The 24630-nt window shown below is 45.6% G+C and overlaps 1 protein-coding gene and 1 non-coding gene across 3 annotated transcripts in view; both read right to left on the bottom strand.

The window, feature by feature from the left end:
• Nucleotides 1–10579, bottom strand: part of Map3k14 (mitogen-activated protein kinase kinase kinase 14) — a 42736-nt gene extending 32157 nt beyond the window's left edge. Inside the window, exon 1 of one of the 2 annotated variants that reach the window (XM_005328141.5) lies at nt 10465–10579. The gene's annotated coding sequence lies outside the window, so the exon portion shown is untranslated. The remainder of the gene's footprint in view (nt 1–10464) is intronic. The other variant, XM_078041943.1, reaches the window with a different exon arrangement.
• A 12417-nt stretch (nt 10580–22996) lies between these two features.
• Trnav-cac (transfer RNA valine (anticodon CAC)) lies at nt 22997–23070 on the bottom strand. The gene has a single exon. It is a non-coding gene; the product is annotated as a tRNA-Val (tRNA).
• Nucleotides 23071–24630: the final 1560 nt, after the last annotated feature.

Here is a 24630-nt window from a genome sequence, read left to right as displayed (position 1 = left end):
CATCTGGCCTGTCTCCACTACCAACATGCTGGTTGTCAATAATAATACAAATTAATAATGGCAACTATTTTTTGTGGGGGAGGTACTGGGGATTGAACTTGGACACTGGGCCACTGAGCCACATCCCCAGCCCTATTTTGTATTTATTTCTTTAGAGACAGGGTCTCACTGAGTTGCTTAGTGCCTTGCCTTGCTGAGGCTGGCTTTGAAATTACGATCCTCCTATCTCAGCTTCTGGAGCTGCTAGGATTACTAGCTGCTAGGATTACAGGTGTGCGCCACAGCTCCCAACTAGTGACAACTATTAGTGCTTGCTGTGTATCAATCCTCACAAATCCGAGAAAGCCCTTTATGGAGGAAGAAACAGACTCAGTCGATGAAGTAATTTGCCCAAGGCAACACTGCAGGGAAATAGCAAGGGCAAGATTTACACAGGGGACTTTACATCAAAACACGTACTCTTAGCCATGACACTGAATCCCCTTTCAAATGATCTAAACTTTAAAATTGGGACCTAAATGCAGAAGCTGTCATAAGCCAAAGATTTGTTGGTGAGAAACCCAGGGACTGACCCAGGAGGAAGCATCTTAATTAGGAAGCATGAACACAGCCAGTTTAATGTTCTGGAGAAAGAAATTGGGAGCAAAGACTCTAAGGCAAGCCTGTGTTCTTTAGACCAGCGCAGGGCCCATCCCAAGGACCAACTCTATGACAAAGTTCAAATCTGCCATTCATTTTATAATTCTGCTGCTTCCAGGCCATCCCACCCAACCCCAGTACTGGGAGGATTGAACCCAGGGCCTCATATATGCTAGGCAGACATTATTCCTTATAGAGTGATTAAACATCTCTACCAACTAAGCTACATCCCCAGTTCTTTTAAAATTTTGAGATAGAGTCTTGCCCAGGCTGGTCTCGAATTTGTGATCCTCCTGCCTCAGCTTGGGATTATAGGTGTGTATTACTGTTCCTGGCTTCTAATCTTCTTGTCTATATTATTATTCTTTTATAACAAAGCCTTCAGTATCAACTACCATTGTCTTAAATATGGTCGATACTTTGTCTCTAGGCCCCGATACAGGACATTTGATAAACTTTAAAAGAATAGCATTACAATGGCATTTTCAATTTAATGATAAAATCCCATGCACAGGGACAGCCTAAAACAAAAAGAAATCATGTGCCAGGGAGTATCATTGCTTCACAGAGGTCAATTTGCAATTGGAATGTGGGAGAACAAGGAGGGAAAATGGTAGTGAGTACAAAAACCAACCTCACATGTACTTCACTTTATACAATAAGCAGCAGAGCCTGGCACAGTGGTGTATACCTGTAATTCCAGAGGGTCAGGGTGCTAAGGCAGGAAGATCGCAAGTTCAAAGACAGCCTCAGAAACCTAGTGAGACCCTGTCTCAAAAAAAAAAAAAAAAAAAAATATATATATATATATATATATATATATATAAAGGGCTGGAGATGTGGCTCAGTGGTTAAGTGCTCCTGGGTTCCATCCCCAGTCCCTTCCAACCCCTGCCCCACTCCCTTCCCCCCAAAAAAACAGCAAGGAATTTTTTAGAATATTTTGTGTAACTAAATATTCTCATGCATACAGTAGGGGCTGCAGTATATACCATTCAACAATGACCAGTTTCCAAATATCTATCTATCTGCTGTCCTTGAGTCTAGAATCATGCCAAACATAGTTTCTTTCATCATTTAAAATGCATTTGATGATTGCCAAGCCTTGAGACCATCATTACAAGCAACTCTCTTATTTGACCTTTTAGATTAGATTCAGAACAAGGAGCAGGACCCTAGGATATAGTCAATTTTTCTGAAATATAACCCCACCCCCTGCTTTTGGGGGTTGTAAATCTGGTTTTTAACAGGCCGTACTGGCTTCAGGCAGGGTCTACCTGTAATAAGAGAAGATGAAGACTGGCTCAGGCTCCTATAAGGGAGGAAATTTCAAGTTCACAGTAGTTACTAGTGACTGGTTCTGAAATTGAGGAACTAGTTTGAGGAACTTCAGAATAAACAAGAAACCCAGATAAGTTGGCTTTCCACAGAAGACTTCCAAGGCATGGGGGGGATGGAAGGAAGCACATGGGCCACTCTGCCCTTTGGCAGTGGAACCCTGATCATGACCTAGTTTCAGACATCAGCCTAAATACTCTGACAAACTAGCTCAAGTGACCAGCTTGAGGACATAAGTGGCCAGGGTGCATTTGACATGTCCCTTTTATAATAACAAGACACATTCTTGTTCTCCCCTGGGAAGGAAGGAAAGACCTTGGAAGCAGGGTGTAACTCTCAGATGATCTCAGACCAATTCCTGGGAGGAATTTAGATTTGACTCTTGTGATTCTGCTCACAAATACTTATGCAGCAGTTAGTTTCCATGTTCCAGGCACTGTGCTGACCAGCTGGAATATGACAGTAACCAAGTCAGGTGAGAACTTTCCCTGCGGTAAGCCTAAAAGCCTTGGAATGGTGGGCCTAGTTATCAAGAAGTGTGATCACTCTCAGGTCTTGGGCTATCAGCCTATGACTCAGTCTGAGAGGCACCAATCACATGGGATTTGCAGGTGTGGTTTCTCCTTTTCTCTATACCTCCAAAGGTGGGAGAGGTCGGCCCTGTTTTTTTGTGGTTGTTGTTGTTTGTTTGTTTTTTGGTACCAGGGATTGATCCCAGGGGTGCTTAGCCACTCAGTCATATCCCGAGCCCTTTTTACTTTGAGACAGGGTCTTACTAAGTTGCTAAGGGCCTTTCTAAATTGCTGAGACTGGTTTTGAATTCACGATTCTCCTGCCTCAGCCTCCTGAACCACTGCCATTACATTTTTTTTTTTTTTTTTTTGGTGGTTCTGGGGATTGAACCCAGGGCCTTATACATGCTAGACAAACACTCTAACAATTGAGCAGGGCTGCCTGGGAGCTGCAGCTCGTTGCCACTGCCCAGCATCACCACAGTCTCCTACCATGTGTCGCTGCCCAGGGAAAAGATCAAATTCAAAATGTGAAGTATGATTTCAACGGAATATGTATTGCTTCTGTACCACCATAAAGGTGAAAACCCTTAACTCCAATTTCTTGCAATTTGCAGAGCCTGGCACAACTGACACACCCTGGCAAACATTCCCTGCATAAAACAATGACTGACACACTCCTGAAGAATAAGTGAAGGCCACAGGCTCTGAGATGTCTAATCGTATGGCCCACAGGAGGGGAAAGAACTAGATCCCTGCAGAAGGGGCCATATCATGGAGGTTATATTCTGACAGCTCCCCAGCAAGAAAGTGTCCTGTAAACTGGCTGCTGTCAGTCCCTTTTCTAAATGCTGACCCAGAGACCCCCTTCCTTCCTTTCTTTCTTCCTTATACTGGGTATTGAACCCAGGGGCACTTTACCGCTGAGCTACACCTCCAGTCCTTTTTATTTCTTATTTTGAGATGGACTTGCTAAGTTCTTAAGGCTGGCCTCAAACTTGGATTCCTTCTGCCTCAGCCTCCAAGTTGTTGGGATTATGTGTGTGCCTCACTACACCCAGCTGAGACCCAATTATTCCTAATGTACGAGAAAATAACCCTTGTGTCCCGGACAAAGTCCACCGGCTCAGATGTGCGTATGCATGCCACATGGGAGGTGGTACACCAACCTCTGTCTTTTACGTTTATCTCTGTAGAGCTATTCCTGCTTCTCAAAGCACAGCATCTGCCATGAGGGACTGCTGGGCATGGCTGAAGGGGCTGGGTTCACCTAAAGGACTCCAAGCATAATGTTAATTGGCAATCGCATGCTCATTCGAGGCTGGCTATACCCCCTTTCCTTTCAAGTCTCTCCAGTGTACCAACTAGAACACTGATTCTGTCCCAGTTAAAGGAAAGGTCAATGTTAGTAAGGGGTGGGTGGTGGATCTCAGATACAATGGCTCTTTGCACTTATAGGTGGCCAGCATCTGGAGATGACATCATGCTTTGCCCTCAAGGAAGGGCCTCTCACTGACAGAAGCCCAGCGAATCCAGGTGGGATGATGCCCGAGCACTCTGGCTCTTCTAGCCACCTGTACACCATGGGCAACATGCCATTTCTTTACAGAAGAAAGATGTGAAAGAGCTTCTAGGTGTCCGGTGGGTTGGGAGCCTTGCAAGCAATCACCCATTGTCACCAAATGCCCACTTTGGGTCAGACATTGCTTGGCAAGGTTGGAAAATGCCTTAAAGGTGCAGGCAACCTTTGAGACTTCCGGGTAACCCTGCCCAGACCTGTATTATCAACCTTGGCCTTCTTTTGATTACATAAAGCTCGTCATACAAGAGGGTGCCAAATAAATAGCTTTCTGTTTATTTTTTCTTAGACACAGGGCAGCAGCTGCTGGGCTCCACCCTTTCTAGGCCTGGTGGAGCTTGAAGGAAGGCTGAGAGAGACAGGATTGATGAGAGGAAATAAAAGGAGGAGCCGGTTAACAAAATAAAATTCCTGATCCAGCAGTAGTTCCTTTGACCAGTGGCAGCAAAGCCCAGCTCAAAGGAGCCCAGGTTTTAGTTCAGGCTCGGCCATTAACTAGCTGGGCATCTTTTGGCAACTGGCTCAGTTTTTCTGGGCCACCATTTTGTCTTCTGCAAAACAGGGAGGGTACAAATGCTAATAGTTCTTTCTTCTTTATTTTTTTAAATTTTGATTTTTTTAATTTTTGGTGCACGCACGGATTAAACCCAGGGTGCTTACCACTGAGCCACATCCCCAGCACTTATTTTATTTTTTATTTTGAGAGAGGGTCTTGCTAAGTTGCTTAGAGCCTCATTAAATTGCTGAAGCTGGCTTTCAATTTGCGATCCTCCTGTCTTAGCCTCCTGAGCTGTTAGGATTACAGACATGCACCATGGTGCCTGGCCTAACCATTTTCTTAACAGAGTAGTTAGGGCCTAAGATAATTAGCCATGCCAGCCCAAAGTGACCGCTGGTTAGGCTAGACTGGTGGGGTGTGGGCACTGGAGCTGGGGAGGAGTCTGTGACTGAGACAGGAAACTGGAACACTTGCTAGGGAATAACAGTTCCTCTGTTGCAGCTCCATAAAGTCAAGGCCACCTTGTGCTTATAGATGTCCCTGACCCATCAGCAGTGCAACTCAACACCAACCGCATTAATCAAGTACAGAGAATAGGAACAAACCTCTACCTTGATGGACACCTGATGGTGACTTTAGTGGGAATAGAGTCAGCAGAAGCTGAGTTTAAACACTGGACCTGGAAACATGGACAACCAGGTGGAGGCAGGCTTAGAATTCCAAAAGCTTCCCAAGGTCAGGGTGAAATCTAGCCTCTCCAATCACCAGAGCTCTTGCAAGCCCCCAACTCAGGTAGTTAGAAGGAAGGCAGTGGGGAGAGGGTTCCCCAAAAGGTCTTTCATATCAAAGTACAGTTTGTATCTCTTTGCTTTCTGCCAAGGGATTTCCCAGCTCCCTGGGGCCAAAGCTCCCCTCCTGCTGCTTTGCTGACTGTCCCTGGAAGTGAGCCATTTTCCACCCTTAAGGTGGCTCAACTCAGGAGCATAGGGACACTGCTGATCTGGGCTTTGTGCCTTGTTCACATGACCCCCGCCAGGGGAGCCATCTGTCAGTCAGCAAGCCCAGAGCCTCCTGCTGGCTTCCTGGGCTGGAATGAGAGTGATCTTTGGCAGAGAGCTTCTCAACAAGGTCTGCTCAGGACTTCCTCTGCAACTGTGCTGGGGAACAAATCACCCGTCACCTACACCCCTGCACGGGTGACTCACCTTCCAGAGAAAGTGCTCTGCTCACCTAAGCAGAGCTGCTTGGAAAATGACTAAGGCGCCTATCAAATGCAGTGTGGGGCCAGCCGGTGACTGAGCAGGGTCCAAACACTGCCTCTCTCCTCCAGCCTGAAGCCAAGGGAGGGCTGCTGCGAGCCTGCTGCTTTCATTTTCATCTGAACCGAGCTCCACATGAAGCCTGACATCCGGTGATCTATTTTTTCTAAAAACTAGGTTCACTTTAGAAATGACTCTTCGGCCATCAAGTCAGCTTCCCCAAGAGAAAACAAAATGTTATTTAAAGGGAACATCCATCTGGTGGGAGTTTATATTTTTGTTTTATATTCAGGGAAAGAAAAAATTTAGTCTAATATATATATATATATATTTTTTTTTTTTTGAGAATTTAAGGGAAATCTATAAGTCCTGACTCTACAGATCCAGGACTCCCAGACCAAGTAGTGGAGATAAGCTGATAAGACATTTTTCTAAGGGAGAAAGAGGGGGTGGTCTGGGGGTGTCAAATGGTGGTGGGAATATTACCCTACAGAACCAAATATTGCCTCCTACCCCCAAAAGATCAAGTATTTTTTATCTTGATCCACAGAGCATTTTTTTTTTTTTCACCTCAGAGTTAGTGCTGGAACCTACTTAGCTCATGCAGGACAGCAGGGAGTCCCTAGACAGGCCCAGCTCTGCCAGAGGCTGGAAGTCCTGGGAAGTCCTGATGGTGCCCACTGCTTAGGATCGCCAACTATGACAGCACAGAGCCTGGGCCTTTTAAGGCTCATTTAGAGTGTGGTAAGGGCAGAATTTAGTGTAAAACTGGGAGAACGTTGACAGCTGAAACCTCTAGGCCGGAGAAACAGCCTCCTGGAGGTCCTACTGAGAAAATGCCTCCTTGTCCTGTCAGGCGATCTGACTCTTCTTGACATCATCTTACAGAAAACAGGTCTAATCACACTGTAGTAATCAGCAACTACTACTACTGCTATTACTACAACAACTACTACCACTAACAACAACAACAACAACAACAATTTGGCACTGAGCAAGACACTATAGTACCACCTCTGTTTTTTTTTTTTTTTTTTCTGTTTAAAATAGTCCATGAAGTATCCTATCCCATTTACAGACCAGGCACCCAATGCTTAGAGAAGTGAAGCAATTTGCCTGAGGACACACAGGCAGACAGCAGCAGACCCGCCCTCCCCAGTCTGTGTGTGCTGACTGCCCAAAACTACCACACTTGACACAGGGACACCGGGAATGACTCTATTGCTTTGAACAGATCACTTGACCTCTCTGTCTTACTTTCTGGTAAATAAATGGACATAGGCAGACTTGTCTAGATGACAGGCTACTAATCTTTTAGCCCTTGAATAATTAGCAATATCAATCAATAGAAAATTGATTATATATATCAATTATATAATTGCTACAATAGAAAAGTTGGCTTGGTTTAGTTAGGTTCAAACATTGTCACGTTTTGGGGAAAACAAAAACAAACACAAATCCTGATCCTTTCTTGAGCAAGTTAGAAAAAGCAGTTGACAGGAATTAGATGTCAGGAAAAGTGAGTTTAGACTCTGGGCAAGACATTGATTCCCTGAGTAGTCTTGTCTACTCTATTTCTTCTTATTGGCTTCACTTTTCTGATCTCTGCTTCTTCATTAAGTACTGTAAGAAAATATAAAGACTGGCTACAAAATTACTCCTGATGCACGTATTTCAAGGGGTTTTTAACAGGGTGCTAAGGGATTAAAGAATGTAAAACAAACAGCCAGGCGCACACCCATTATCCCAGCAATTTGGGAGGCTGAGATTGCAAGCTTGAGACTAGCCTGGGCAACTTATCAAGATTCTGTCTCAAAATCAAAAACAAAAAGGGCTCGGAATATAGTTCAGTGGTAGAGCACCCCTGGGTTCAATCTGCAATATGTATGTATAAATAAATAAATAAAGATTTAAAGCAGCAAGAAGGAAAGAGGATCTTTTAAACCAGAATACAAAGAAGAATACACAGGCCACTGAGGAAAACTTACTTTTTCTGCATTGTCACTTGGGCAGTAAAATAAGCCCAGAGCTAAGGACCCCGCACCTCAATGTCCCCAGCGCAGCAGAAATGCTCTCCTATACAATCTCCGCACATGCCTGTCTGGCCTTCCCTTTCTAATCTACTGCTGTCAGCAGCACCAAGTCAACTCAGAGCTCTCACACTTTAAATGCTCACCCGACCCAGGGAGGACTCTCAGCCCCCATTCCTTTCCCTTATTCGGGATCTTGGTATGCCCAGCCCAGAGGGCTGACTTATCCATATGGCTTCCCAATCCACTCCCTGAATTGTCCTCCTCTCCACCAGTTTCACACTGGTGCCATCAAAAGTGCCCATAATGCTCAGATGTTTCCAGTTTAACTGAAATACTAAAATGGGGCAAACAGGAAGCATCAGACACAACTGCGGTAGTGACTTATTAATCACGAAAGCATAATTTTAGTTGCATTTTAACCTTTTGCCAGGAAAAAAAAAAAAAAAACAGCTATGAGATGATGGAAGCCATCAGTAGAAATATACTGGTTGTGTGTGTATCAAGCTGATTGCAACCTTTTATTTAGGACAGAATTTAGTTTTAAGATTTCTACTTTTACCCAGAAAGAAAATCTGTGAAGCTAACCAGGATGAATCTGTCAGCTCTTCACAAGCCAGGCGGGCCTCTTAGGAAAGTCCATGTGCTGTCCACTGAGACAGGAAGAAAATAGGAAACTAAAACTGACAGGCCAAAGCGATACAACACTCTTAAGAGGGGTCAAAAAACCAAGTAAACAACCTCTGATAAAGTTTCTATCTCTTTTTCACCTCTACAGGTCTCTCACCAGATCCTAGCCAGAGATGATTCTTTATCACTTACCAAAAAGCTCACAACAGTCACCTAGGGCTGGACAACCAATCAGGGCTGGCCCTCTTCTCAGCATTAAGTGATAAACACTCCAAGCAGATCACAAAGGAGTCAGTGTTCACCAGGAGACCAAAATGAGGAACCAAACTACCATCTGTTGAGGCGAAACGGCTCAACCAGACATTTTTGTTTAATAGATGAAGGCTCATTTGGCAGGGTCTCAGTGGTGCCGCTCCCACAAACTCTAACAGACAACACCAGAGGCAAAAACCCCCTTCAGAACTGCTCCTTATAATCAGAAAACAATCAGAAGATGACCTAAAGCTTAGCAGCTTATTGCTGTCTGATTTCACAAACTGGTACATATTATATTTCTGGGTACATATACTTGGGTACTTCTTTCTAAACTTAAAGGCAGACACCCTAACTTTTGACATCTTCTGAGAAGTTCATCACACCCTTCCAAATAAATGAGGATGTCTCAAAGGTGTTTGAGAAACTCAGAAGCCTGGCTTCACTCCAAAAACTCACTTTGACAATACTTTAGAAACATCAAGAGAAAATTGAAATACATCCTAAGCAACAAGCATCTTGCAAGAGTCCTCTCACATTAAGAGTATAAATTCACACCAAACATTTCTCCATCCTTTCTCCATCTGAATGCTATTACATGGTCCTGATTTAGGAGTCTGAGACACCCACCCTCAGTTAGCTATGTGGCATCAGGCAAGATGTATGCCTATCACCTCAGGTACCTCACCAATAAAACTGGACAATCATAGAACACAAAGGGCTGAAGGGAAAAGATTATAGGTATGAAGATAATAAGCAAAAAAATGCATTACTAATATTAAGATACTATCTTCCTTTAATCTTTTAGAAAGACTATTTTTTTAGTCACAGGGTTTTCAACATTTTTCCTGGAATAAACTTTAGTCTGCTATTTTGCGTCATGGTTCCATCTCATCATTTAATTTCATTCATTTTTAGAGTCCTTAATGGGTCATTGGTGCTCACTGTCTCTAGTTAAAAATAATTTTGTCATTGACACCACTGATTTCTGTATCTTTTCTCCATTCATCCTCTCCACATTAATTTATTCACACCCCAGTCCAGCCTTGAGGGCTGAGAGCAACATTTTAATTTCAACTTGGAAGGAAAGACTTTTTCTGAAGTTAGCAAGCAACAATGAGGTTCCTGGGTAGGTGGGCATCTGCACTGTACAACTGGCCTCTTTCTGCCTGGTGCCCAATGGCTGCAAGTTGCCAGAGCCATGATGGGCTTCCATCTGAACCGACAGGTAAAGTCCCGATGGGTCGCGGTCAGCGAGAAGGGAGGATGCTGCGGGTGGCCGTTGATGGGGTGTGACATCAAGCACTTCCCAGGGAAGGCCAGAACAGGTGGGAGTGCGCATTTCTTCAGGGGTTCATCCAGGGCGCAAAGCATGAGGGGCGGACCTGGTGGTGGGGCAGCTGCGCACGGCAGCAAGGGTACTGGGGAAGGGGAAGCAGAGCGCCCCTATGCGCGATCGAGTCGAACGTGTGGCCTGCGGAGGTGCTCGGCCTGCAGGCTCCGGGCGACCGCGGCGCTGGCAGCGCGTGCTAGGGCGCGCAGGCGGACACCCCGGGCGTCCAGGATCCGGCGCGAGTGGGTCTGAAAGCCAATGCCGGACCACTGATCCTCCCCGTTACCGCGCGGCGGGCCAGGCCGCAGCCCGGCCCGGGACTGGGGGACGACCCATCCCCGCCGCTCCCTTGGTGCCCAGCTTCAGGTACTGCGGCCCCGCCCAGTCACCTACCGGCTGAGCGCCGATCTCCCCAACCAAGCAAGTGTGGCGTGCCGCTGGCCAGCGATCTCCCGCCGCCGGCCGCCGAACGCAGTGCTCAGAGCCCACGATCGCCCCGCCCCGGCCCCGCCCCGGGACCGCGCCCCACCCCCTCTCCACCTTCTTGGCCATCCCCGGGGCCACGCCTCCCCCCACGGCTGCGACTTTGCCGGGCTTTGGAGCCTCCTTTCTTTGGCCACACCACGACCCTTGGCCCCGCCCAGTATCCCAAACCAGCCAATGAGACGGCCCATCCCAGTCTGCTGTCATTCCTCTCCCCAGCAACGATTGGTTAACGAGGTCAAGTTTACAGAAATGGGCACTATTTCCGGTCAAGGTTTATAGAGGAGATTGCGGACCGATTTACAGAAGGCGGAGGCGGCCTTGGTGTTGGCGTGACTACACATGCGCACTCGGATTCTGGCACTCTTTTTTTTTTTTTTTTTTTTTAACCGGTTGCATTCTTCTTGAGGTTACGGGAAGGAAGGGCGACTGTGCGCATGCGTGGGCACTCCCAGCTCTAACTTCGGTTACCCTAGAGACGAAGAGGCGCTCTCCTCCCGGGTCTCGTTTTCTCCCTCTGCTGAGAGGGCGGGGCTGTTGTGGCGCGGGTGGAGGGTGGTCTGGTTGGAAATACATTTATCGAGCACTTACTGTGTGCCTGGCACTGTAGAGTCCCTGAGGATGAGTAAGAAGGTTACACTGCCTGTCTTCGAGAAGCTTAGGGAGCTAGGGGCCTGCACAGGGCAGACCACGTGTGTTGAAACCCAGGGCTAAGCGTGCTTGTGGCGTGGTACATCCCCTTTAGGCTGTTGGAAAAGCAGTGTGGTGTGAGTGCTGCACGAAGCATCACCTCTTGAATTTACAGGCCACAGAGCCAGAGAGAAGAGATTTTTACATAAATGAGAAGATAGAGTTTGAGTATACACTGAGGTATCAACAGTGCCACTTTCAGAGTGGGGCTGGAAGGAGGGGGAAGTACGGAACGTATAGATAGTTTTACTTTTCCAGTATTTGCTAATGTTTCCACAGTGGTCTTGAGTTGATTTCCATAAACATTTCAGATTTTACGTTGTCATAATGAGGGATTCCTACCCTAGGCTTCCTGACTCCATAAGGGGTCTCCTGCAGGTGTGGGGGCTGGCTTGAGAAGTAATGAGCACTCCATTTCTGGAATGGTTTGAGCCAAGGCCACAGCCACCATTTGCTTGAGACCACTTTGCAGACCGTCCTAAAGCCTCTTTCTGGAGATTTGTACTCAGCAGACATCTGATTTAGGGGGCTACACATTCCTTCAGGTAATTGTTGAAAACTCACAACCTGAGGGCCTCACCCACTCACCTAGGTCAGAAATATGCTTTATTTGGCTGGCCCTTTTGTGTGTGTGTATTTGAATGCCTTAGACTAGAGCCTACAGTCTCCTATAGTCCCCAGATGGTTATCTTATTCCCAATCCACTCAACCTTATATCACGACTGGGCCTCCCCCCCCCAAACATTTCAGGTTGGGGGTTGCATTGAGCCTCTGCTCTGGAGCCAAACAGTCTTTGGGGCATATTCTGGCTCTACCTGTGACCTGCTGGGAGATGGTGGGCAAGAAGGAAGCTGGACTTGGGGGCCCCTACAACTCCTTCCATTCCCAGGCTTTTTCATTTCAGTGACTCAAGGAGAGGGCGGAGCTGGGTCAGATGTTCAGGTTGGTATCAGGTCTTAGGTGCCTGTATGGTCCCTCCCATCACCTGTTGGCCTCTGGGTGCAGCACTTCTCTGGAAAGATGTGGGCACAGGCCCAGATAGTGCAGGCACTTCCTGGCTTGCTTTTGCCTTCTCCCTTTTTCACCCTTCTTTAGGACACCCAGTGTCCCAGTGAAGCCAGATTTAAAATTAGGTAGTCAGTGTAGTTAGGTAAATCCGGTCTAATATCGAGTGAGATCTAAAATGGAGATGAGGAGTTGAGCAACTCTTGAAATGTTAATGAAGTCCGGAAAACAGCCCCCAGCAGATTTAAAGATAGCCCATCCCAAAGAAATGTTAATGAACAGCCCCAGCAGATTTGAAGATAGCCCATCCAAAGAAGTGTTAAAGAACAGCAAACTTGAAGATACTGCCTCAGAAGTCCTTCCTGCCCAGATTACTTCTTTGGCCCACCTGTGTCCTACCCCTTGGGCCTTCCCACCTACATTCCATCACCAAATACTATAAAAAGGGGAACACATTCTCCCTTCAATGGATTCTACCTCTGGGGTCCCCTTTTTCCTCCGGGAGAAGTCTTTTCTTCTGTCATTTAATAAACTTCTAATTTTCCACTCTGACCTTGCCTGCTTGCGTGCTTCTCTGGTGTTATTCTTCAACATTGGGGAAGCAAGGACTCGTCACCGGTCAACAGCGGTAACACCAGTGCCTTACCCAGCTTCCCTTGACCCTTCTCTGGTCCTGGCTCCCCTGCATGCCCCACCTCTCCCATCTGGATTTTCCTCTTTTTAAACCTATGCATGAATACTAATGCATGTTAATGAGAGAGCCTGACTCTTAACCAGAAGTTTCAATTCCAGAGAAAGAATTTCAGGTCAGGTGTCAGGGGAGGAACAACCACTACATACTAGTAAAGAAAGTATTTGGGACAAATGGGACTTCTTTTTGACTGCTTTTCTCAGGTCTTTTCAAGCCTCACTGCTTGTGGGGTGAGACAAAACAATCTGACAGCCCTTGCCAGGGAGCACTGGGGTGTTTGAGTCTTGAAATGCTTACACACCCTCTAGAAGGAGAGCTTCAGGGCAAAATGACTTCCTCCTGGCCTAAGTCACAACAACCTGGGAAGGCTTCTAGCCCTGAGTCACTGGTGCAGCCTTGGTCCTGCTTTAAATAAAATAATTGGCATTTACAAGGTGACTCACGCCTTGAGCAGTGAACTAGGTTCTCAGTACTCAGGGGGTTTCACATCCCATCTATTTCAGGTCTGAAAATAGAAGGCTGAGGCTGTGCTACTCCAAAAGAATGGCCTCTTCGGGTTTTTTTTTTTTGAGAGCTTGAGAAATTAAGCCAGGGAGCTGGGGTTGGGGCTCAGTGCTTGCTTGGCCTGTGTGGGGCCCTGGGCTTGATCCTCTGTACCACATAAAAATAAAATAAAGGTATTGTGTCCATCTACAATATATATATATATTGGTGTATATATTAGGTGGTAGTATTATGCAGCTCTCTTCCTATTCTGCAATCTATGACCTCAGGTTGGTAACTCAACCTGAGTTATATATATATTCCTTCAGGTAGTGATAAAAAAGTAAATTGAGCCAGATGCTTATTGCTTCCTACATTTAACCTCACTGAATATTCTCTCTACGCCAGGCTTTCTCAACCTGGCACTATTGATGTTTTAGGTTGGATAACTCATTGTTAGAAGGGGTCTATCCTGGGTGTTGTAGGATGTTTCAGAGCTTTCCTGGACTCTTTCCACTAGATAGATACCAGTAGCATTCCTCTATCCATACTGTGGAACAACAAAAAATGTCTTCAGGCATTGTCAAATGTCCCCAAGGGAGCAAGTTTGCATCCCATTGAAAACTCCTACAGTCTGAATTCATAGAGTAGGTACTATTACCATCTTTCTCATTTTATAGGTGAGTAAGCTATAGCTAAGAAAGAAGTAAATGTCCCAAGGTCACTTTGCTATTATAGAAGATCCAATATTCATACCTGGTGTGACTTCAGAGCCCCTGCCCTCCTGCCTGCAGAACTCCACAAAGAGACTTTGGGCTTCAAGAAGCCAACTTGTCCATCAGTTCTGTGGAAGAGTGTGTAAGCCTGATGCATTCATGAGAGAATTCGGTCCCTTGGACCATTTTTTCCTTTTCTGTTTGCCTTGGAGAAAGGAAATTATACTCTGTTTTTTTACTGCCTTAGTCAGCACAGTTTATGGTGTCCAGCCGTGTCCAGTGAGAAAGTGGCTGGTGAGTCATCCGAGGGCCTTGGGATCTTGGGCCCCACATTCCTGTGAGATCCTGAGTTTCACTCGAGAAGAATTCAGATGTGAGGCTGAGATATGAGATGGAGATGGATGTTTCTGGAGGAGAAATAATTTTACCTTCTCCATCAGGGGCCCACCCAAGTCTACCATTGTGGTGCCATTGCTACCATCCCCAGTTTGGACCCATCCTGTTACTGCCATCATTCCAGAGGTCTGGGATGATGGTGGTCTAGAAACAGGGTGGTCAGGGAGGCAGGCGGGGGTATTATGCAGCTCTCTTCCTATTGTGCAATCTGTGACCTCAGGTTGGTAACTCAGTAGTGGACTTGGTGGGTATTTACACCATGGAAATTGGCAAACAGTGCAAGCAGGGCTGCTCGCTCCCCCACCTGGTTGTAAAACACTCACCAGCACACCAGTGCATGCTGATTCTAGCCCCTGCCTATTGCCCACCAAACTCACCCCACACAGAGAGATGGAAGAAGCACCATGAACCATTCAGCTAGTGGAGGAGAAAAGGAGCCATGGGATGTAGGTGACAGGGAGGAGAGGTGCCAAACTTTGGCCAAGGGTGGAGCTGCCTAGGTGGGATACTTTGTGGGGCACTGGGCAAAGATGACCTTACCAAGACTGGGTCCTGGACCTAGCTCTCTGAGACCTTCCTCCTCTAGATTTTGGAGTTTTCTTAGGGAGCTGGCCTGATTCAAATTCTTGTTTCCTGACTGGTTTTCTCTTCCTAACTCACCTCCCTACCGATTGTTTCCTTTCCATGTCATCCTCAACCCTTCTGGTGATTTAATCCTCCTAAGAGACACTTTGGTCAAATTGTTCCACCCAAAGCCCCAGCATCTCAAGTCCTACAACATGGGTGCCCTTGGTGCCCTTCGTCTTCCTTCCTTTGCCCTTTCCTTCTAACCTGAAAATACAACCAAGCTCCCCAGCCTAGAAATAAGAAATGCATAAAACCTCCCCGTCTTGGCTTCCTTATGCTGTTTCCAGGTGTCTGCTTGGTCTCCCACTTGAGTGTACCCCTTGCAGTCTGGTCTCTGCCCATTATCCCTTCTTTCCGTGGATACCCACTCTCTTCCCCTAGCAGATGGCCTCGTCTCAGTTCTTATCTGCAGCTGAAAATGGGACACCCTGAGCATCCCTGTGTCAGGCTCTGGGGAGGGAGCAAAGAACCTCTGGATCAGTCCCTGCCCTTAGGGAGCCTCCAGTCTAGTGGGTGGGCAGACCTTGAGCAAGTACCTGCAGATGAGAACTTAAGTCATCCTCAGGGTGGCAAGGATAGTCCCAGGAGGGATAGATAGTACTGTGTCAGGCAGGATCCAACCAGGGGAACAGAATTTAATGTAGGGAACAAGTCACAGGGGATAGAAAAGTGGAGAAGGCCAGAAGATGCCAAAGGAACCAGGAATCCACTACTGCCCCCTGGTGGGAGGGGCTGGGCCCTTTAGTCCCCTTTGGGGGCCAGGGTCACCTGGAAGGAGCTGAAACCACAGGGCAGACACACCCACTTCCACAGCTCTCTCAAGACCAGGAGGGATGGGGAGAAAACCTAGATTCTCCTTTCCTTTGGCCTTCTAGTTTCTGGCCAAAGCCTCTCACTGGGTCAGAAAACTGCAGGGGTCAGTCACCTGCAGTGCAGAGGGCACACAGCCCAGGATCAGCACAGATACAGGGTGGGAAAGGACAAAGGTCATATTGTTCCACTAAGCTTGTGGGGGGATGCTCAGAGAGGGAATCCAGGACCTGCCACCTGAAAGAAGAGGGACGTTAAAGAGGCGAAAGTATTCCCATCAATCCCTGGCATTTTGAGCCAATCCTTTTCCCAAGGCTTCTGAGAGATTGTGCTTTCTCTTTCTGTTTCCTTCTCCCATTCTTAAAATTCAGAGAGCTTAGGGACTGGGGCTGGGGCTCAGTGGTAGAGCCTTGCCTAGCATGTGTGAGGCAATTCTCAGCACTGCATATAAATAAACAAGATAAAGGCCCATTGGCAACTAAAAAATATTTTAAAAAATGAAAGAAGTCTTCAGCTTTCAGTCCTGAGCCCCTTCTTCCCTACACTCTCTCTATTGGAGTTCTCATCCACTCCTGGCTTCATAGAATCATTCAGTAAACATTAATGGAGCACCTACTATGTGCCAGGCATTTGACTAGGCCCTGATGACACAGAGAGATGAATGAGTCATGAATGGGTCTCAACAGGGGAGACGGGCATGTCTACGATACAATGTGGAGGGAACACATAGAAGAGATCAAAGAAGGCTTCAGGGAGGAGGTGATGCTTGAATTGATTGCTACCAGATGCACTAGTGAGCCAGGTGAATGAGGTGGAAAGGACATCCGAGTAGGAGAAGTAATAAGGCAAAGGCATGGGGACAAGGTGGCCGAGGCAAGTGAGGCAAGGAGCGGAGATGGGAAAGAGAGGTTCAGTATTGAGTGAGTAAGTAGAAAGCCAGGGTGTGGGTGGGGAGGGAGGGGTGGGCCTCGCTGCTGCTCCTGAGGTCATGAGCCATAGCAGGAGAGAGGATTCTGGGATGCAGAGGAGGAGCGCTGGCTTTGGACCTCGTGTATCCGAGCTTCCTCTGTCCCTTCGTTGTCCTCTCTCAGTGTTTGACCTCCAAACCAACACCTTACTTCTGAGCTCAACTTGAGCTCCAAACCAGAATTTCCATGGGCCCGTCTTCCGCCCTCTACTCATCTGGCACCTTCAACTCTACCTTGTCCCCCAAACTCTTCCTTGCCCTCTCTATGTGAATGTTGTCACCTCCAGCCCCAGACCCTTCTTGCTATCTGACCCCAAGCCTCGTTGACTTGATCTCCATCATCGCTTTGTCTTTGCTCTACCTTCGTCTCCCCTTCCTGCCAATGCCCTCAGGAGAGCTCACCTTTCCCTCTTTCTTCCTTTAATTTCCTTGTCAATCTTTCCTACATTGTCTCTCACTCCTTTGCTCAAAACTTTCAATGGCTCCCCATTGCCTAGGTATGAAGTTCAAGCTTACTATCTGGCTCTCAATGTCCTCCCAGTATAGCCCTTTTTAGGGGAAAAAATTTCGCAGCTTCCCTGCAGATAAGCTTCTGAAATACCTCTTGGTTCATCCATACCCAAGGCTGCAGACCAAGTGTACCGCGCCTCCCAGTCCCCTGCCTCTGCCTGTCAAATCATACCTGATCATGCAGTCCCCAGCGAAATGCCTCCTCTCCAGGGATCACATTTTCCAATTATTTATTTGCCTGCCTTATCTTTCTTAACACACAGTGGTATACACCTTGATGGCAGCTTATAATCACCATATGGCGAGTTGGTATTCAGTAAATGTGTGTTCAATGGAATTGATTTGAAAACCATTCCTCAAATCAAGAACTTGCTGTGGCTCCTTATTGTGTGTATTGGTGTGTTTTGGTGTTGGGGATTGAACCCAGGGGTGCTTAACCACTGAGCCACATCCCCAGCCCTTTTAGAATTTTTATTTAGAGACAGGGTCTCGTTCAGTTCCTTAGAGCCTCACTAAGTTGCTGAGGCTGGCTTTGAACTCGAGATCCTCCTGCCTCAGTCTTCAGAGCTGCTGGGATTATAGGCACGTGCCACTACACCAGACAAAAGACAGTGTTTTAACCTAACATTGAATTTTTGCCTTTGGCCCTATGCCCTCTCTTCTGTCTGGAATGTGGACCAGGTGCCTGGAAGTGTAGCAGCCAGCGTCTCAGCATAAGAATGAAAACCTCCTTCTGTGATAGAAAGCTCTACAGGCTCTGGGTCCCTGGTAGCCTCCTGGAACCATCAAATGACCAGGGATGTCCGCCTTCAGCTTCTGGCTACATAGTTAAGCCCCTGGAGCTGGGTCTGTGACATGCGAGACTGGTTGTACAGTGATTTGAAGGATTTAGCCAACTTGAGGATGCCCAACAGTCAAAAGTAGCCATAGGATGAAATCCCACAGTGACAAAAGCCTCAAAATGTCTCAAGTGTAGGCTCATTAGGGTTGGGTAACACATGGAGACAGGAAAGAGGCAGGTCTGCCGCTGGGTGCGCAGGAGCGCCACTCCCATTTTCTGAGAAAAGGACCTGGCCTGGGAAAGCTGTGGAAGGGGATGAATGACATAATGGGTGAATGGATGCCAGGAATGTCAGTCAAGGATTGCGTGACTCCTGCTAATGGGCCGATCCGGGAGCAAGATATGTTTCACCCAATTAAGATAAAGGATGCTTAAATTAGGGGGGAGGGAAACTGGAGTGTTAAGATGTGGAGATTAGCGAAGCCGCCTGTCTGGAGGCCAGAGTGCTTCCAACAATCTCTCGCCATGCAGACAGAGCCTTCCCATAAACCGAGGCTCCCCAGAGTGGGGCACAGGGTCCTCCAGTGTGCGCTAGCAGGCCGCACTGTAAGTCACATAGGAACGCATGCTGGGCTAGTTCTTTTCCAATTCTTGTTTTCATGTGTCCATTTCTTGAGTAGTTGATGAGTGTGCTCTGTAAATACTTCAGAAGGGCATGCTTCTCTCACTTCCTGACCCTGGTTCCCCTCATTTGAAGCAACTATTCGTACCTGTTTTTGTGTTTTTCCAGGTATATTTTATGGGTCAACAAACTCATATGTTCATATAGCCTCTTAAAAAAATAATGCAAGGGGGCTGGAGTTGTGGCTTAGTGGTAGAGCGCTTGCCTTGCACACGTGAGGCACTGGATTCAATCCTCAGCACCACATAAAAATAAATAAACAAAATAAAGTTATAAAAAAATAATGCAAGCATACTACACACAACTGCTCTATACTGTGCTTACTTCATTTAGCACATTGGTGAGTTCCGCATGCTATATGTATAGCTGCCTCATTCTTTATAAAACTGTATCTATTCCACTGTAAGGTTGAAATATAATTTACCTGGTCCCCTGTTAATGGAGTTACTTGTTTTTAGCTATTTCCTACTGTAAGAATTGTTGGAGTCAATATCCTTATGCCTGTTTCATTTTGCATATTAATTAATCCATGCAGTCAACAGATATTTACTAAGTACCTCTGAGCACCAGACTGGCTCTAGGCTCAGAGGGTCTGGCAGTGACTACAGTGACTACGATCATGTAGCTGATTCACAGTGGAGAATAGCCATGGAATAAATTCCTAGAAGTGGGTCACACTTTCTTTTAATCCTAATTAAGTCAAAAAGAAAGCCTCACTTTAAAAGTGAGAAAGTTTCACTTTAGTGCCAATGTGTCCTTAATACCTCTCTCTGACTCTTGCCAATCTCTCTTTTATTAAAAAAAAAAAATTAAAACTTGTTCTTTTTAGATATACATGACAGTAGAGTGTATTTTGACATATCATGCATTCATAGAGTATAACTTATTCTAATTAGGACTTCATTCTGGAGGTTGTACATGATGTGGGTTTCACAGGTGATGTATTCATATCTTGCTAATCTCTTTCGGACAGAGAGTGTTAGCCTCAGGGCTGGAATGTTTGCCGGAAAAAGAGCCTAGCCAGAGTTCATAACAATACTTGGTTGTTATTGAATTTATTTTACGTAAGAAATGACAGTGATGATGGGCTGGGGATGTGGCTCAAGCGGTAGCACGCTTGCCTAGTGTGCATGCGGCCCGGGTTCGATCCTCAGCACCACATACAAACGAAGATGTTGTGTCTGCCGAGAACTAAGAAAAAATAAAATAAATGTTAAAATTCTCTCTCTCTCTGTCCCCCTCTCACTCTCTCTTAAAAAAAAAAAAAAAAAGAAATGACAGTGATGTTCCCTCTATAGGGTATGAAGTTTCCTTTCAAAATATGAAGGGTCCATTTGAAATATGAAGGTTAAATAAATTAATTAATTTAATTAAATAATTTTTTTTTTTAAAGATGAGACAATTTAGGAAAAAAGTTAAATAACCATACAGGTGGAACTCAGATGTGATATTCAAACGACTGAGGTTAGAAAACCACTGAATTAAACAAAGCAAGGAGAAAGGATAGCCTCTTTATCCTGAATGGATGTTTATTTTTATATCCTCGCTCAACTTTGGGGTTGGAATGGTCTCACCTCCATATTTTCACCTTGCAAGTTTTCTTTTTCTTCTTCTTCTTCTCTCTCTCTCTCTCTCTCTCTCTCTCTCTCTCTCTCTCTCTCTCTCTCTCTCTCTCTCTCCCAGGGATTGAACCCAGGAGTGCTTAACCACAGAGCTACATCCCCAGCCCTTTTTATGTTTTATTTTGACACAGAGTCTCTCTCTCAGTTGCTTAGGTCCTTGCTAAATTGCTGAGGCTGGCTTTGAACTCGGGATCTTCTTGCCTCAGCCTCCTGAGCTGCTAGGATTACAAGCATTTCCCACCGTGTCCGGCTAGGCAGTTTATTTTCTTATCCTTTGTTTTATTTATCATTTGTTCAATAATTCTTAGGCTTAGATATCACTGGGCTTCTGGTCAGGAAAGTTTTTTGTCTTATTTAATAAACTGTCACCCATTTACATCCTTTTAGAAGAATCTCTTTCACTGGAATCTCCAAATGCCCAGCCTCATCATCATTCCTGGCTCTGGAGATGTTTGGAGATGCTTCTGCCAGAGCCCTTTATACAGTACACTTAGTCAGATTTGCATAATCTGGCTGAGGCTTGCCCAGTAATTCTCTTAAAATATAATATGATGAAACAACCAAACCCAAGCAAGCCTTCAAGGATCTCAAAGCCAGAGCCTCTGAGCAACACCCACAACCAACAGTGGACCTGTTATCACCCACAGCTTGTTAGCTAAAGACACAAACAATTAGCTCGGTGGTTGGAAATGCAAACAAATGCAAAATGGAGCATTTCACAAGTGTGCTGCCCATGCCAAGTGGGTGGCAATAAGTCTCTCCCAGTGGTTGTTCTCTGGGACACAGTACAGAGCATGAGTGGCACCTTAAAACCCAGAGGCAAACAAACTTTGTGGTGCGAGATAAGAGGAGCCAGGGTTGAAGGAGGGGTCGGGAGCGAGCAGGCAATGAGAGGAGCATCTTGGAGCTTAGAAAATACCCCCAAAAAGGTAAGGTCAGGGGCTGGGGTTGTAGTTCAGCAGCAGAGCACTTGCCTCACATGTGTAAGGCACTGGGTTCAATTCTCAGCACTGCATATAAATAAATAAATAAATAAATAAATAAAATAAAGGTCCACAACCATGAAAAAAAAATATATATATGGAAGGCCAGGTTGGGTGTGGTGGCACATGCCAGCAATTTGGGAGACCGAGGCAGGAGGATCACAAGTTTGAGGTCAGTCTGGGCAATTTATCGAGGCCCTATGCAACTTACCAAGACCATCTCAAAATTTAAAAATAAATGAAAAGGACTGGATATGTAGATCAGTGGTAAAGTGTCCCTGGTTTACTCCCCAGTACCACAAAACCAACCAACCAACAAAAACAACCAAAAAATAAGGGCAGAGCTTAGGGGTGTAGAACTCAGTGGTTGAGTGCATGACTAAAGTTCACGAGGCCCTGGGTTCAATTCCCAGCAGCATCAGCTTAAAAAAAAAAAAAAAAAAAAAAAAAAGGTCATCCATTAAAGGTTAAGTCTTTAAGCTTTGAAATCTGGTGATTAATAGCTCACAATTAATTACTGAGAACCAGCCATGTACCAGGCACTGATGGAAGAATTTCATAAGTGCTAATTCAGTGGCTCTCAAACTTTTTGACTAGCTCATAACATTTTTTGAGGACCCTAAAGAGCTTTTATTTATGTAGATTGTATCTGGTGTTATGCTGTTAAATGTCTAACAATTAGTTCTTTGAGGGAAAGTCCTGGTTTGTAGCATTTGTCAATTTCTACGGTGTAAATACTTTTACTGAGGCCAAGATCAAGATAACAACCTGCCATCACTTCCCCAAGCCAGGGCAAGCTGACTCTAGCATGCTACTGAAATATTTAGTGATATTTATATTAGAAATTAAAAATATAAATTCATCAAAAGTTCTAATAACAAGCCGAGGATGTGGCACATGCCTGTAATCCCAGCAGCTTGGAGGCTGAGGCAGGAGGATCGCAGGTTCAAAGCCAGCCTCAGCAACAACAATGAGATGCTAAGCAACTCAGTGAGAACCCTGTCTCTAAATAAAATACAAAATAGGGCTTGGGATGTGGCTCAGTGATTGAGTGTCCCCAAGTTCAATCCCTAGGATACCTCTCAAAAAAAAGAATAAAAGGGGCTGGGATATAGCTTGGTGGTAGAGTGCCCCTGGGCTCAATCCTGAAGAAAAAGAATTTACTACTTATTAATATAAATGACATTTTTTAAAAAGATATTTAGTTTTTAGTTACAGGTGGACACATATCTTTATTTTTAATTTTTATGTGGTGCTGAGGATCGAACCCAGTACCTCATGCATGCTAGGGGAGCACTCTACCTCTGAACCACAACCTCAGCCCATATAAATAACATTCTTTATGGAAAAAACTATACTGTCCAAAACAAAAAAGTAGTGAAATGACATTATTTCGTAAATCTCTTTAACATCTAGCTTAATCAAAGAAAATTGGGTTCCTATATCTACATTTCATCTGAGTCATTCTTTTTTTGTGTGTGTATGGTGCTGGGGATTGAACCCAGGGCCTTGTGCATGTGAGGCAAGCACTCTACCAACTGAGCTACATCCCCAGCCAATCTATATCTACATTTCATCTGTTATGATGTCACATATCATCCGGTCTCTGGAAAACTTCACTGTAGAGCAATCTAGGTAAATAATGTCTTAGTATTACTATGCAAATTGTTTTGATGTCATGGACGTCCTGAAAGAGTTCTGGGATTCCTTATGCTTTGAGAGAACTGCTATACCGATGCATTAAAATTTCCCATATAGCCCCTCAGACTTCTTATATCCTCCTTTTACAGATGAGGAAACTGAGGGACAGAATACGTAAGTAACTTGCCCATGGGCGCTTAGCTAAAAAGTGGCAAACTGCACAGGTGAGTTGATTTGGCATCTATCACTTACCTTGATGTATGATCCTGGGGACAATTAACCCCTCTGAGCTGAGATAGTGTCCTTTGAGGTCAGGTTGGCCATGGCACTCAGGTCTTGCTGATGGGCTATCATCTGTTCCCTTAGTATTTTCTCTGCTCACATAGTGCATTATCCCACTCTATCATGGCTGTCTTTTTTTTTTTTTAAGTTGTAGATGGACACAATACCTTTATTTTATTTATTTATGTGAGGATTGAACCCAGTGCTCCACACATGTGAGGCAAGTGCTCTACCACTGAGCCACAACCCCAGCCCCTCATGGCTGTCTTTAATTGTCCCCATCGGAACAGGTGTCTCATCTACCTTGATTATAGTTGTACCTTTGGGGTCTGAAATAGGTGCTCAAAGATCTCTGCTGAAGAAAGAAATTAATCGATCAGTGGAGAGATATTTTGCAAGAAGGCAAGACACAGTGTGTCCTGCCTGGAGTTCTTCTGTGAGGCTCCGTGGATGAAGAAGAGAAAGGGGGTTAACAGTGATCCTGTTCCCAAACTGCACTTATAAATACTCCTGTGTAAGCCTGTCGCATGGTTGTTGATGCAGGTCAAATCACATTCTAAGAAAAGCTTCCTCCCAGATTCCCTGAAGAGAGCCCCCCCACCAGCCTTTTAATTTTTTTTTTTTTTAGTTGTAAATGGACACAATATCTTTTTTTTAATTTTTGTGTGGTGCTGAGGGTCGAACCCAGTTCCTCACCTGTGTGAGGCAAGCGTTCTACCACTGAGCCCCAGCCCCAGCCCAAGACATCATCCCCTTTTTGCCTGGAGTCAGCTCTGCTCCCACTTGGCACTCAGACACTCAGTTTAGCAGCCACTGCAGATGGTCCTTCATCCTTGTACAAAATTCTGCATTTCCTGGGCCCCTGAAGGTGGGATGGGTGTGCTCTGCTTTTTCTCTTCCTATCCTGGGCTACCTGTTTTCTAGAACAGTGAAGCCTTTTTATTTCATTACCTATAGAAAGAGTCAAGGGATAAAACAGTGTCCCAAATCAGTTGGTGCCAATGAATGACTGTACTTCTAGAGGCTGGTGACTAGCAGGTGGGAACAATTAGATGGGCCAGAGCCGCTGGGCTTCCTCTTTTGCTATCAATAAGGTCCTTTCCAGCAGTGACCTTCTAGGATTCTCAGAAGGCCCGAGAAGGGAGAAGTGTAATTATGGGGGAAGGGGGGGCAGAGCAGAGAGATCAGCC

The sequence above is a fragment of the Ictidomys tridecemlineatus genome, chromosome 3 (assembly GCF_052094955.1).
Source record: "Ictidomys tridecemlineatus isolate mIctTri1 chromosome 3, mIctTri1.hap1, whole genome shotgun sequence".
NCBI classification, from domain to species: Eukaryota; Metazoa; Chordata; class Mammalia; order Rodentia; family Sciuridae; genus Ictidomys; species Ictidomys tridecemlineatus.
Note: the sequence above shows the minus strand (reverse complement) of the source record. Positions and strands in the feature narration are given on the sequence as shown.